Source organism: Ascaphus truei, chromosome 7, assembly GCF_040206685.1.
Source record: "Ascaphus truei isolate aAscTru1 chromosome 7, aAscTru1.hap1, whole genome shotgun sequence".
NCBI classification, from domain to species: Eukaryota; Metazoa; Chordata; class Amphibia; order Anura; family Ascaphidae; genus Ascaphus; species Ascaphus truei.
The window spans coordinates 35,916,901-35,930,755 of record NC_134489.1 but is presented as its reverse complement, the minus strand read 5'-3'; the positions used below and the strand labels follow the sequence as shown (position 1 = coordinate 35,930,755).

Sequence of the window (13,855 nt, the reverse complement as noted above, 5' to 3'; positions counted from 1 at the left end):
AGTTTTGCGCAGTTCCGTGAGTATCTCAGTAGGATTTAGGAGGGGTTACGGATGTACCCCCTGTAAACGGGGTGTTATTTATTAACACATTGTTTGGTTAACCCGCGCTATTTCTTTAACCATTGTTTTTAATAGCCAAGTACTTCCCCCCCCCCCCTCCTTTATTCAAACATGGTTAGTGTACATCCAGTTCCAACGATTTATGTATATCATATAACACAGGAGAGGCCAACTCCAGTCCTCAAGAGCTACCAACAGGTCAGGATATCCCTGCTTCAGCAGAGGACTGAGCCATCTGTGCTGAAGCAGGGATATCCGGAAAACCTGACCTGCTGGTAGCTCTTGAGGACTGGAGTTGGCCATCCGTGGCTTAGGATACTGAAAATGAAGGCTAGAGATGATATAATGTTATAACACACAGCGTATCTCGCTCTTAATGCAAACATCACATTGGAAGTCTGGGAAGCTGCCAGGAGAGATGGCATGTTTATTTTATATTACACGTGGAACCAAAACCACAGTAACAGAAGGAAAACAGGAGAACTGGTAATAAACATTAGAACCAAATATGCACCCGAAGTACGGCCAGTGATCTAAACCAGGGGGTATAATACAAGATTTGGTTCCCCAAACAACAATTATTCTGACATACAGGCATACCTCGCATTAACGTACGCAATGGGACCGGAGCATGTATGTAAAGCGGAAATGTACTTAAAGCGAAGCACTGCCTTTTCCCCACTTATCGATGCATGTACTGTACTGCAATCGTCCTATACGTGCATAACTGATGTAAATAACGCATTTGTAACAGGCTCTATAGTCTCCCCGCTTGCGCACAGCTTCGGTACAGGTAGGGAGCCGGTATTGCTGTTCAGGACGTGCTGACAGGCGCATGCGCGAGCTGCCGTTTGCCTATTGGGCGATATGTACTTACTCGCGAGTGTACTTAAAGTGAGTGTACTTAAAGCGGGGTATGCCTGTATATGAATTTTAGCAGATGGTGCAAACATTTTGGAAACAAACACAATGTATAAAAGACATGTATGTTCAGTGGGGAGGGTTTCTGCATCAGATCCTGGACACTGCTAATGGCTAGATATTGAGAATTAAATTGAATTCACAACTTGAAAACTTATCTGAGCATATAGCTGGAGATTTTACCTATGTATAATAAGAGTGGATGTACAGTATGTTTAAGCTGTAATGTGGACGCGTTCAGCTCAGGCATTGCCTCCCAGAGAAGTGACTTCCAACAAAACTGTATTAAACCACAGGGCCCTGCAATTAGTGCTATGCGCTTCCAGAGAGATGAAGCCACCCGCACAGGAAGCTTTACAGGTCAGTGGGAAGGGAGACATTATTCCAGTTCAGAGAGATGGTCTATCCTACAAAGGCAGCAAGGATTTTTTGGATTACTCCTAAACACAAGGGGAACCCCCCTCTAATCCGGGTCATACCCCTGCGGGACCACTATTGAAATCTAATTTCCTTGGAGGAAATCCGTAAATCAAAAGAGTAACCACCAGATTAGATGAGTGAAAGTTGGAATCCACTCCTGGCTAGAGTTGCCAGGTGTTCATTATTGAACCGGACTGTCCTGTATTTGGACACTGTCCAATAAAAACAATTTGAGGTAATACTGGACATGTATGTGTCTGGTATCACCTCTCTGGACATAGTGACCCGACTGGCCTGGGGGGGGGTCCCGCGGGGGGGGGGGGGGGTTCCGCAGGATTTCCCTGAGCAGGGAGAGAGCAGGGCTGTTGCCAGGGGGTTGTTCAGCTTCCTCCATCCTGATTGGCTGCATTACCCAGCAGCAGCCAATCTGGAGGAAGTGTCAGGAGCCTGGAGGTGAGGCCAAGAACAGGAGGAAAAGGCATGGCGCGTGTGTGTGTGTGTGTCACGTCGCACCTTTCACCATTTTGTCCAGTATTTTTGGAGAAACCACCAGGCAACCCTACTCCTGGCCAAGCTGAACGGTGAAGGTCACATGTTTTCCTTCTTTTAATAACGATCATCGGCAAAGATCTGAAAAAGAAGATGGTAGTTGAGGTGTTTGAGAACCTTTTGGCATCTGAAAAGCACAAAGGAGTAACACCCTCTTCAGAGAATCAAGACTATTACACTGCGGGACTGATCTCCGCTGGGCTTATATTGAATGCTGCATCCAGCGTGCTGCTCCTCCACAAGCCTTTCCAATAGAACGTCTGTAATCACTTCATGGCTGTAGGGATGGGCCGCCTTGCATCGTTACCCCCTCCCGGAGGCTCGTTGTAACATAGATTGGCTCCGCCATGCTTGCTCACAGGATTCTCCGCTGCAGAGAAATTCTTTGGTAATGCGCAAGTCCTCTTATTCTCGCAGAAGAAGAGATAGGCTTGGACCCGGTTATTCAGCTGTTGCTGGGCCAGTCATTCTTCTGGAGCAGGCGTTTGTCAAGACTGCCAAACCCTGCCTTGCAAGCTAGGGCTGGATCCCCCTCCGTATTACTTTGACCATATGCTGAATTAGGCGTTCACTATTCAGAAACTCCAGCAGATACTCCCAGGCTGAACCCGGGGGTCTTTATGCACACTAGGTATTGAAGGTTTTAACTCCAAGGTACTGTATACTACCGGTGTTTTATGGAGAGAGAGAGAGCAACCATGACAGTTGTTAAAGCAACAATAAACTCCACAGGACGTAGGGTATCGTAGTTCCACTGGAGAGGTGATGAGTACAGTACTCTGTGTAGGCTGCTCAAGGTTATGTATTTACCTTTGTTGGGGTCCACAGAAAAAGAGGGTTTCCAAAAGGAGAAGATCACTTGGATGAATATTTCAACTGGATGTGGAACACAGCAGGCCAGGGGTGGCCAACCCCAGTCCTCTAGGGTCACCAACAGGTCAGGATATCCCTGCTTCAGCACACGTGGCTCAATCAAAGACTGAGCCACTGATTGAGCCCCCTGTGATGAAGCAGGGATATCCTGAAAACCTAACCTGTTGGATGCCCTTGAGGACTGGAGCTGGCCACCCCTGCAATAGGCCATAACATTTCAAAGTGCTTCTTCTGGCAATAGAGCCGTTCAACTCTCACAATATCGGTAAGATCAGAGAGCGGGGATATTTAGCGCTTGCTTGCGATTAGAACACTGAAGTGGATGGCGAGCGAATCCGTCAATTTTTGAGCCAACTACAGGAGCAAGTCCTACATAGCATCCATCTTAGCCGACTGCCTCCCAGAAGACCCCCGCTAACTACCGTTACATACCGCGCCAGCGTTCACGCAAGGTATTGCTTTAGCGGGTACCCCGACGCCTGCTACATCTTTACATGACGCACAGATTACAGCGAGTGTATCAACCGCGGTATGATTGGGCGTCACTTTATTCTCCTGGATTTGCATGGCGGGTTAAACTTCTGTGGCGTGCAACTTGTGTCACGAGTTGGACTGCGCTTATAGTGCCGGCGACAGCGAGGAGACGGCGACGTCCCGCTGCGGTCGCTGGAAAAATCAAATTGACTTCCAGCGATCACGACCAAGCCGCCTCGTCGCTTCTACTATACGGGCACGCGACAGCGGCAATACATTGGTTTTGGCGCGTCGCCGGCACTATAAGCGCAGCCTAAGAAACTCTTGCTACATTTGACACGAACACGGGCAGAAGATGAAGCCGCGCGGCAAAACAAACCAGCTTGGCACTTTCTTTCGGTTGGTACCTGGCTCCCTTGGTACTGTATGAAGGGTTCTTGGACGCCATTGAAGAACAGAGGATCCTCCTGCTCGTTGCGCTGGCAGTAAGGCGCTGGAGGTTTCACACACTATTTCTGCAGCGGAGTGTAACGCGTGTTGACCACTGTAGGCCATCGCCACAGGACCCCTCTTCCGCTGCTCGTCAGCTGGCAATTGAGGCTGCCTTTCATTTCCTGAGGTTTAACCAACTGCTCGCTTGTTGTTGGGAAAAAAAGAGTGAGAATGAAAAAATACGTTCCATTCAATCTCTCTTTATACTCTTTTTACTTTATGGCTGGGGTTCTCAACACAAGTCCTCAAGACTTTCCCCCCTCTCCCACCCCCCAAACAGGTCAGGTTTTCAGGATATCCCTGCTTCAGCACAGGTGGCTCAGTCAAAGCGCCCGCGTCAACACAGGTGACACAGTATTCGACTGTAGTGGATTTTCGACTGGGCCACTGATTGAGCCACCTGTGCTGAAGCAGGGATATCCTTAAAACCTGACCTGTTAGGACGGGGGGGGGGGCTTGAGAACTGGCGTTGAGAACCCCTGCTTTATGGGGATCTCGGTTGCACCTTACCCACCTGGCTCCTGTTCAGATTAACTTCTACAGTGCCAGGAAGGGTTTAGAGATCGGGACGGAATGAGATGACTTGCTGAGGATGAGAGGTACACGAGATGCCGCTGCAGACGCCACACAAATCAATCCAGTGTGACGCTGAAGCAGCAATGCCATAATGGTCCTAGAAGTTATAACATACACAGGCTGTCACCGGCTTGAGCGATCTCCTGTTACAGATGAGGCGCTCCGAGAGAGCGTCTGAAATGCACGTCGGCAGCTGCAAAAGTCATGAAACCGCGTCATTTGACTCCAACGAAAAGCTCTTATTAAACAACATGCATGTGTGAAACATATGGTTATTTAACACAGCAGCTGTTTATAATCAGTGGTTGGAGTGTGATGGTACTGTAGCAGGGGTGGCCACCAATTGTCCTGAAAACCTGACCTGTTGGTGGCCCTTGAGGACTGAGTTGGCCACCGCTGATCCATAGGATGTGGAGTACCGTTGAATTTTTATTTTTACGCCCAGAACATCACTGCATTTGTTTCCCCTGCAGACGTACAATTCCATTTTTTTAATTATTTTTATTTTATTTTTACAAGAAAAAAACGGTTTATTTTAGGTGGTTTTCAATGTTTTTACAACATAAATAGTAGTCTAAATAATTTTCTTTAATGTGTATATCTTTTGAACCACCATTTTTTTTAAGCTGTTTTGGTCCTCTGCCCATCATTCTGTATCCGTAACGTGTGAATATGTATAATATGTTGCGAACCTGTTGGCTAGCACAGGGTAGTGTGTGGCTGAAAGAGTGCCTCACCGACTCTGGAAATAGTGACACGGACTTCAAATCCCGGTGTCTGCTTCTTGTGACCTCCCTGCGGCTCAGGCAACAAAATTAGATTGTCAGCTCTGCAGGGCAAGGACTCCATGGGCCTGCAAAATTCTATGTACAGCACTGCATATTGATTAATCGTCCCTCTGACACATACTGGGTTAATATAAGCTGGGAATTGATGTAGAGACATGTTTCTTTCATCAGATGCAATCCAAGCGGCACTTTATACATTATTGATTTTTTTTAAACCCAAAGAATTACAACTTTTTTTTGTTTTAATATATTTAAAAGTTTAACTTTTATTGAAAACGAATGACCTAAACTGCCGATCAGTTTGTTCTCCCGTAATCGATCAGCAAAGATCCGGCTTCCCAAGGTCCAATAAATGGCTGCCTTTCTGTTTTAAACAAAACGCCAGCGTCAGTGTAACTCAGCAGCTACAATGTATTCTTAAATTACTAAAGGTAGCATTGTCTATTGTTACAGTTTGCAGCTCAAACTGCAGGGAATGTTGGCAACAAATGATCACAAACAGGAACGTGTTACAAATATCTTGCACTGCTGGGGAAGTGTGTTCAAATCTGCTATAGAAATCAACTGGTGACAAAAAAGATGCAGTAAGTTTTATTCAATATTACAGAACTGATTTAAAAACAACAACAAAAAAAAAAAATACATAGGTTATTGCTTGGATCGCCTCTTTAAAACAATGCGCTCTATCGCTGGGCCCAGTACTCCATGTTTGCATTTCTCTCAGAGGATGGGTTTTGCTGACGGTCTGTGGAGAATCTCTGCTTTTGGAGTCAAATCTGAATCAGACAGAGGTTCCCCTGAAAGGGAATCGGATTAGCAGCCGTTTCATGTCAGTAACAGAACTGAAGATCTCAGAGCAAGATAGAATTCTAATAAAACCCACGATTTATGTATGTGAAACACCGGCTGCAGTTTCACAAGTACCACTTCCTCTCCACACTTTCCGGGAGTCAGGGGGGCATCTGAAAAGAGCTCTGTGGTGGGATGGATTTTAACCTGTCGGAAGAGACCTACTGTACTGTGTGTGGGATCAAAAGCTTATGCACAAGATAACATTGTACATTAAAAGCACAGCCAGTATAACCACTCTCACACTGATGAGATCCAAAAGGTCAAAACAGCTGTCTGTGAGTAGGGTCACTGGCTCTGAAATTCTTTAACCCAGTCTGTGCTGAAAAAAACTGTGTTATGCGGCAGGCATAAGCTTATAGGGGCCCATGTTAAAATGGATAAGAACCACAAGGTGACCTGTTATGCTCATTTGCATGTTATTGCCCAGAATCCCTGGCTGCAGCGGAAGTGCTGTATGCTAACAGATAATGGGGGGGGGGGAAAGCAGGGTTGCAAACCTGCCTGAGAGATGTGAATATGCTCACACGTGAGATTTGTATTTGCTGTACATTATAAGGAAAAACGGCCTACAAAGTATCGAGTCAGTGTACAGAAATCTATAAACACTTGGAGCTGCTGGTAGTATACACAGGCACCCAAAATGATATAACATTGATAGCAGATCAGCAATTTTCCTTCGTTATAACAACACAACAACCGAGATTGTACCTGATCCTACATCGTTCTTTCGAAACCTGCATGGTTCTCTTTTGCTTATCCCAAATACACATTTTCTCCAGCTGACACGTTGTTCCATGCAATGACTACTCTTTTCACGAACGCACGTTGTCAGAATTCCCTCCCGCTCCAAATCGCGCCCCCCTCCCCCTTGTTCTGAACTTCCTGAAAAATGCTTTCTTGTAGCTTCCTTCTTTTTTTTAAATGTAAATCTCCATCACTCCATCACATCCCACTGTTTTCCCGTATAGCTCAATAAACATCTTGTGTATAATTTGGTTTATGTAAAAAGACGGAATTATATTTAACCGTTCTTTCATGATCATAAAACCCTCTATCATCTTGTTACCAAGAAGGCATTAAAATGGGATCAAAGCCCAAATCGATCAATTAAAATGCTGCCAGATGGGGCTGAAACACCCGGAGAAAAATTGACGTAAACATGTCCTGTATTCATCATTTTTTTTAGTTTTTCAATGGGGCCATGTAATAAGGATTATTAGATACTTGTCTACTTTTAGCTGTTTGGCTAACGATGACACCATCGATCATATAAATATATATATTTTTAGCCGTCTCAGACCTTTTCATGTGGATAATAAGGCCGCAGGACACTCGGCTCAGGACATGTACCCTCTTCCTGATCTACAGACTTGAACTGGATCGACCGGTCCCCGTTATGAAGGAGCGCGGTTGTGGTTCTCACTTTTTGACGTGCCGCATAAAGAACTTGGAAGGGAAACCGGTCAAAGACGCCAGCCTGGCCCCCCACTCCCCCTCCCAAAGCATGTCAAAGGAACCCTCCCTTCCTAGTTTTGAGGAAGTGGTTGGACGGTGAGGGAAGTTGGTGCCTGATAAGGAAGTGAGGGTCACTCTGTGTGTGGCGGGTTCCGAGTTGTCCGCAGTTAATGATACTACACTGGGTATTTGTGCAACGTGTTGCTGAGACTTTTCGCCTGACACAATCACCTGGGTTTGTCCAACCAGTTTGCAACCCCTGGAGGAGGTTTACCACAGGTTGCAAATCTATATTGTCTCCCATAGGTGTCACTATGGCAGTGGTTTTCACCCTTTTTTTGGTTAAGGAACCGTATAATTGTATTGTGAAATTCTGCGGAACCCCAACCCTCTCTAATAGCGCGTCTGACATCGGATGCATTGTAAGGAACCCCAACCCTCTCTAATAGCGCGTCTGAGATCAGATACATTGTAAGGAACCCCAACCCTCTCTAATAGCGCGCCTAAGATCAGATGCATTGTAAGGAACCCCAACCTTCTCTAATAGCGCGTCTGACATCGGATGCATTGTAAGGAATCCCAACCCTCTCTAATAATGCGTCTGAGATCAGATACATTGTAAGGAACCCCAACCCTCTCTAATAGCGCGCCTAAAGATCAGATGCATTGTAAGGAACCCCAACCCTCTCTAATAGTGCGTCTGAGATCAGATACATTGTAAGGAACCCCAACCCTCTCTAATAGTGCGTCTGAGATCAGATACATTGTAAGGAACCCCAACCCTCTCTAATAGCGCGCCTGAGATCAGATGCATTGTAAGGAACCCCAACCCTCTCTAATAGTGCGTCTGAGATCAAATACATTGTAAGGAACCCCAACCCTCTCTAATAGCATGTCTGAGATCAGATGCATTGTAAGGAACCCCAACCCTCTCTAATAGTGCGTCTGAGATCAGATGCATTGTAAGGAACCCCAACCCTCTCTAATAGCGGGTCTGACATCGGATGCATTGTAAATTCTTCTGTATTTGGTACCATTTTCAAATGACCAAAAAATTCTTAGGAAACATGGTTGCTAGACGTGGCCCTATGGTCTATGCATTAGGGTATGAAGGTGCTTTGTGTCAGCTTTTCTCCCTGTGTCAGTGATGGATTTGGGAAATGGTCATAAAGGAGGATAGTTCTAGGGATTAACTATAAAGAGTTGTGTGAGGAGTTCGAGCAAGTGAGTTCGAGCAAGTGGAGTGTAAAACTGATGTAGCGGTACTCTGCGTGTGTACATAGGAAAGGAGCCGATGTTAGTATTTTTATTATCATTTGTTTATACAGTGCTGTAAGAGACGTGGAGAGGTACAACCAGGGTTGTACCATATAGTTTTGGGGGAAATTACACAGTGGCATGTATTCAGCCTGTGACTTTAAGGAATACACACACACACACACGTACCTTTGGTAGCTCAGAGCAGGTGGCCCTTCATGTCAGTCTCGGGGTCTGGATTTGGGTTGGTGTCCGTTGAGGGGCCAGCCTCTGGTGTGTTCCCGGGTTTGCTGCACCCTGGAATAGAGGTCTGGTCCCTGGTGTCTTGATAGCACACATCATCTCCTTTGGCAGCACAGCTGTGACTGTGCTCAGGAGTGTCTCTCTCTTGCAGTTTCCAGCAGGAGGCTTTTTAACCTGTCTGATTAGCCAGGTGGAGACTGGTTAATTGACGGCAATTAACCAGATCCCTGCTGGATTACTCAGACAACTAGAGGCTTTCTATTGACGCCTCATTGAGAGAGGGTTAAGTCCCTGTTACAGGCACCACCATATTCTGCAGCGCAGTACAAAGGTGCATAGAGTCCTATAAACAATACAACATGGAGCAATATAATATACTGTCACATCCTCTCACAAGAGGTGAAGAGGTCCCTGTCCAGCTGAGCTTACACTCTAATTGGTGGTAATCTGTTTCCCCTCCCCCTCTTAGTACCATAGCCATGTGTACAGCTGATTCCAGAGGCTTGTAAAGCCTGAGTGAATAACACACACAGCGCACGCACGCTGGTCTTTGCAGAGGTTCCCTTGTCAGGCGCCTCCCCCGTCTCATTGTGCCGTCTTGGAAGCTTGCACATCCAGGTATGTTCTGCGTGGCTCTGGGAAGCCAGTAACTCCGTCATTAACTTGTGAGTGCAACCCACAAGAGCTTCCTCTCCTGTCTTACACGCATACACACACACACACACACACACACACACACACACACACACACTAATATATATATATATCTCACACACACACTGTCACATGCAGACTCACACATATAAACACACGTGTACACACACACACACTGCTCCAAGAAGGGGCTTGGCTTGTATGAGGTGACCTGTATGTAAAGCACGGTTTAACCTCTTCAATGCTGGAGTGCATAGAACTGCCCTGTTCAGGTCTCCAGGCTTGTATGGAACAGGCGGTTAACCCCTTTTGTGCCAGAGACCTAGGAAAGGTGCATTCACCCGTTAGAGATTTCTTTTTCACGCATCTACTGAAAATGCGAATAAACCCCTTCATTGCTGGAGTGAATAAGAGCGTCCGTTCATAACAACTACTGCAGAATCTTCCATCTCTCGCCTTGCTTGGGTAATGGGTGACACTTTGACGCGCGTTTGCGAAGGGTCCCAGGTCTGCTTCAGTACGGCACGGGTTAAGGTGTTTCTGGGCATGCTGCCCGCAGATCTCTGTGATGTAGGACTGAGGCACCCCGGGTGTAGGAAGCCCGTGCGGGGTGCATCTGTCGGTGAACACTGCGAATCCTGGCTGAGTGTATCTGCAGTGCGTGACTGTGAGATAACGACATAATAAAAGAATAGAATTGAATGGTGCGCACGGCAGGCAGAGACAGCGAGACCGCAAGCCGAGAGATTTGCACTTTTTAGTCATGGGTAGGTGGATCTTTTTTTTGACTGCGGCACTAGCCTTTGAAGTGGGAGGCCATGGTTTCACCATAATACAAAAATAAGCATTTTTAGCGCACCCAATATAAAGAAAAGTCCCCATTAATGTATTGCAGTATAATGTTACAGACAATTGATTCTCCTATTCATCGGAATAATACTTATTCTTTTATCTGGTATATCTCTTATCTTGGGGAAGAAGCCTCTAACTTTTGCTACAGTGGTGTTGCAGGGTTCCCGTCTCTTGCACGATAACTTCTGTATGAATGACTCTTCTGTAGGGTGGATAAGGGTGAAGCGGTACATGTGGCTTATCTGGATTTCAAGAAGGGGTTTGATACCGATTCATTGAGAAGTTGATGAACAAGTTGAGCTGTCTGAGGGTGGGTTCTAAGCTGGTTCAATACATACAGCAGGGGCGCTCAACGCCAGTCCTCAAGCCTCCCCAGCAGGTCAGGTTTTCAGGATATCCCTGCTTCAGCACAGGTGGCTCAATTGATTTAGCCACCTGTGCTGAAGCTGGGACTGATTGCACCACCTGTGCTGAAGCAGGGATATCCTGAAAACCTGACCTGTTGGGGTGAAAGGGTGGGGGGAGGGGCCTTAAGGGCTGGAGTTGAGCACCTCTGACCTAATATACAAAAGACAAAACAAAAACAATGCTACATCCAACATACATAGTTACATAGTAGATGAGGTTGAAAAGAGACCTGTCCAAGTCCAACCTATGGTAAATTTAGACATGAGCTGGGACTGACTTGAGCCACCTGTGCTGAAGCAGGGACTGATTAACCCACCTGTGCTGAAGCAGGGACTGATTGACCCACCTATGCTGAAGCAGGGATATCCTAAAAACCTGACCTGTTGGGGGGTTGGGGCTTGGACTGGAGTCGAGCACACCTGGGTGAAGCCGCTTCAACCACTATCAGTGAAGGGAAGAAGTAATTATGACTGACACGCAGGCTGTGAGTACCAAGCATATGGCCGTTAAGGTGTCTGCCGGGGCCGGGACCGGGATGCCATCCTACGGTGTAACCACTGCTTGGCAAGTAGGACCCTAAAACTGATAAATAATCCCCTTCAATGTGCAAGACGGCTAATGAAAGGTCCCAAGGAATGAGAAAGCCACCGGCAAAGATAAATTAGATCTCGGTAAATTGGGAGGACCGACTCTCGGGAAGATGAAGATGGTTATCGATCTGGCATCGGCGCAGGCTACAGGACAGGTCAGAAGAAAACATGTGTCATTTAATGTCCGACATGGCAATTTGTCTCTCTGGCCCCGAGCCCTGTGCTGAGCGGCTGTGTCTGTTTCACTGTCTGCGTGGATATCTTGCGGCATGTGCTTTTGCTATTCGCAGGAACAAGAGATGAAAACTGCCTGTGTGTGTGTGTGTTCGTTCCAAGAGCTTGCCATCTAAAGTGGCACAGAACTGGCATTTGTCTTCTACCAATGTATTCCACCTAACAGCCACTGATGATTGATGGTGATGATGAGTTCCCTGAAACATTGTGCTGTGTAAATGTTTGCGGGATGCTAGTGTTCCCTTAGGACGCCACCAAACGGTCCATGCCAAGATGTCTTCCAACGAGCATGAAAAAGAGGATGAAGCGCTGCGTGAAGAACGTTTCTGTTTTAATTACTTGAGAGGCCGATCCATACAATATTGCAACATTGTTATAGAGAGGAATGATTGCCAAGCATTTGATTCAATGTAAAGTGCTCTCGGGTGGATACCCAAATCCAACATTTAGGAGGAAATCAAACTTTACCTGATACAGTTAACATTTGAGTATCTGTGTGTACAGTACTTCTGAGACCATTATGGCTCTTATTTACTAAGCAGTGCTATGTCAGAAGACACCCTTGTTGTAAAAGACCTTCTGGTCCATTTCAGTGACTGGGCAGTACTTTGTCTTCTGACCCTGGGAGGTGGCTTATGGAATAACACCACCAAGTAAATCTGGCCCCATGTCTGTCTTGTGAGGAAGGGTTGTATGTGCCTAATAACTATATTGGAGGATTGGCTGAACAGTATGGGTCCATAATACCCGTGGTGTCTCTCTCTGGTATCTGGAGGTGGTAAGTGTGTTCCTACTGTCTCTGAGGGGAGAGATGAAGGATCCATGTTCTGATTATTTTTGTGCCAGGAGGTATATGCAGTATGTGTGTGTGTGCCCGAGGTTTCTGAGGTTATTTGAGCTGTAAGTGTCCCTACTGTCTCTGTGGGAGGAAGAGAGATATGGGCTTGTGTTAGGAGGGGCTTGTGGTACATGTTCCTGATGTCTGTGTATTAGGAGGTGGTGAGAGGTAAGTGCCCCTCATGTCTGTATTAGGAGGGGTGAGCGGTATGTGTTTCTGGTTTGTTTGTGTGTGTATTAGGAGAAGGGGGCGATAGGTATGTATTCCTGTGGACGGTTTGGGTGAGACGTGTGTGAGGGGTATGTGTCACTTTAGGAGTGTGTGGGTGGAGGGTATGTGTCCCTTTAGGAGAGGGAATATATGTATCCCTGATGTCTCTGTGAGAGGGGGAGTGAGCTTTGTCTTCTCCAGATATTCCTGTGTTAGGAGTGGCAATAACACCATGTATCTCAAACCCTTGCAGTGCATGATATATTTTTGGCCTCTTTGGCAGAGGTGACAGATTTGGGAGGATTCCAGCTCTGGGGAATACAAAGAGTCAGTCAAGTGACCACTGATTAAACACAAGAAGCTCTCTTCACTGCGTCTGGCTGAAGAATAGACACAAGAGCATGATCCTGATAAATGGGGGTGCTACTGTGTACCAGAGGGAACAAAGAGGTTCTTTATCAAATAAGTTTCTTTTATTCTTTCAAAAACATGAGAATGTAGGTTTGGAAGAGTGACCATTAGTGTCACCAGTATACTTTGTCCAATAGATATAAGCGTTATAAAATAGTTTAATTCTTCACAAGAACTGCAGTCCTAGAATTACATTAATAAGACCTGTTTTATGAATTGGAAGGAACCAACTGTCTTCCTAATGATCAAAAATATATATAGGAAACAGTTGACAATGGAGTAATTCTTCAGCTGGTTTTACTAATTAATAGATGCAAGCCATACCATGTATGTATGTATGTATGTATGTATGTATGTATGTATGTATGTCTTTATTTATACAGGCATACCCCGGTTTAAGGACACTCACTTTAAGTACACTCGCGAGTAAGGACATATCGCTCAATAGGCAAACAGTAGCTCACGCATGCGCCTGTCAGCACGTCCTGAACAGCAATACCGGCTCCCTACCTGTACCGAAGCTGTGCGCAAGCAGGGAGACTATAGAGCCTGTTACACATGCGTTATTTACATCAGTTATGCACGTATATGACGTTTGCAGTACAGAACATGCATCGATAAGTGGGGAAAAGGTACTGCTTCACTTTAAGTACTTTTTCACTTTACATACATGCTCCGGTCCCATTGCGTACGTTAAT

General features: G+C 46.0%; 1 protein-coding gene across 6 annotated transcripts in view; it reads left to right on the top strand.

The window, feature by feature from the left end:
* Window positions 1-13,855, top strand: part of LOC142498969 (death-associated protein kinase 2-like) — a 60,963-nt gene that overhangs the window by 22,868 nt on the left and 24,240 nt on the right. Inside the window, exon 1 of one of the 6 annotated variants that reach the window (XM_075607669.1) lies at window positions 5,607-5,737. The exons of the other annotated variants lie outside the window; for them this stretch is intronic. The gene's annotated coding sequence lies outside the window, so the exon portion shown is untranslated. Of the gene's footprint in view, window positions 1-5,606; window positions 5,738-13,855 lie in introns of those variants that run through there. 6 annotated transcript variants of the gene reach the window in all.